This window comes from Rhipicephalus microplus, unplaced genomic scaffold (assembly GCF_043290135.1).
Source record: "Rhipicephalus microplus isolate Deutch F79 unplaced genomic scaffold, USDA_Rmic scaffold_64, whole genome shotgun sequence".
NCBI classification, from domain to species: domain Eukaryota; kingdom Metazoa; phylum Arthropoda; class Arachnida; order Ixodida; family Ixodidae; genus Rhipicephalus; species Rhipicephalus microplus.
Window position 1 is genome coordinate 574,592 of NW_027464637.1, and position 2,048 is coordinate 576,639.

The window sequence follows — 2,048 nt, forward strand, 5'->3', positions numbered from 1 at the left end:
CAAAAAAAAGAGACACACCGCTCTTGGGAGGGCTTGAACCTCCAACCTTTTGCTTAACAGCCGACGCACTAGCAGATTGCGCCAAGGAGACGGTCGTGCTCCACTCTCACCACCGTCACAACATTTTTCCAAAGCTATCAGCGCAAAGAAAAAAAAAGAGACACACCGGTCTCGGGAGGGCTGGAACCTCCAAACTTTTGGTTATCAGTTGAATGCGCTAGCCGATTCTGCCACGGAAACAGTCTTGCTCCACTCTCACCACCATACATACATTTTTCTAAAGGTATCAGCGCAAAAAAAAGAGACACACCCCTCATGGGACGGTTCGAACCTCCAACCTTTTGGTAAACAGCCCAACACGCTAGCCAATTGCGCCACGGAGACAGTCGTGCTCCGCTCTCACCACGGTCAGAAAACTTCTCCAAAGATATCAATGCAAAAAAAACGACACACCGCTCATGTGGGGGCAGAACCTCAAACCTTTTGGTTAACAGCTGAACGCGCTAGCTAATTGCGCCAAGGAGATAGTCGTGCTCCACTCTTACCACCGTCAGAACATTTCTCCAAAGCTATCAGCGCAAAGAAAAAAAGAGACACACCGCTCTCGGGAGGGCTCGAACCTCCAACCTTTTGGTTAACAGCCGAACGCGCTAGCCAATTGCATCACGGAGGTAGTCGTGCTCCACTCTCACCACCATACGAACATTTTTCTAAAGGTATCAGCGCAAAGAAAAAAAAGAGACACACCGCTCTCGGGAGGGCTCGAACCTCCAACCTTTTGGTTAACAGCCGAACGCGCTAGCCAATTGCGTCAAGGAGGTAGTCGTGCTCCACTCTCACCACCATCAGAACATTTTTCTAAAGGTATCAGCGCAAAGAAAAAAAGAGACACACCGCTCATGGGAGGGCTCGAACCTCCAATCTTTTGGTTAACAGCCGAACGCGCTAGCCAATTGCGTCACGGAGGTAGTCGTTCTCCACTCTCACCACCATCAGAACTTTTTTCTAAAGGTATCAGCGCAAAGAAAAAAAAAGACACACCGCTCATGGGAGCGTTCGAACTTCCAACCTGTTGGTTAACCACTCTACGCGCTAGCCAATTGCGCCAAGGAGACAGTCGTGCTCCACTCTCACCACGGTCAGAACACTTCTCCAAAGATATCAGTGCAAAGAAAAAAAAGCGACACACTGCTTATGGGAGGGCTCGAACCTCCAACCTTCTGGTTAATAGCCGAACGCGCTAGCCAAGTGCGTCACGGAGGTAGTCGTGCTCCACTCTCACCACCATACGAACATTTCTCCAAAGTTATCTGCGCAAAAAAAAAGAGACACACCGCTCTTGGGAGGGCTCGAACCTCCAACCTTTTGCTTAACAGCCGAAGCACTAGCACATTGCGCCACGGAGACAGTCATGCTCCACTCTCACCACTGTCACAACATTTTTCCAAAGCTATTAGCGCAAAGAAAAAAAAGAGACACACCACTCTCGGCAGGGCTCGAACCTCCAACCTTTTGGTTAACAGCTGAACACGCTAGCCAATTGCGTCCCGGAGGTAGTCGTGCTTCACTCTCATCACCATCAGAAAATTTTTCAAAGGTATCAGTGTAAAGAAAAAAAGAGACACACCGCTCAAGGAAGGGTTCGAACCTCCAACCTTTTGGTTAACAGCCGAACGCGCTAGCCAATTGCTACACGGAGGTAGTCGTGCTCCACTCTCACCACCATCAGAACATTTTTCCAAAGGTATCAGCGCAAAGAAAAAAAGAGACACACCGCTCTCGGGAGGGCTCGAACCTCCAACCTTTCGGTTAACAGCTGAACACGCTAGCCAATTGCGCCACGGAGACAGTCGTGCTCCACTATCACCACTGTCGGAACATTTCTCCATAGCTGTCAGCGCAAAGAAAAAAAAACACACACACTGCTCCCGGGAGGGCTCGAATTCCTCCAACCTTTTGCTTAGCAGCCGACGCACTAACAGATTGCTCCACGGAGACAGTCGTGCTCCACTCTCACCACCGTCAGAACATTTCTCCAAAGCTATCAG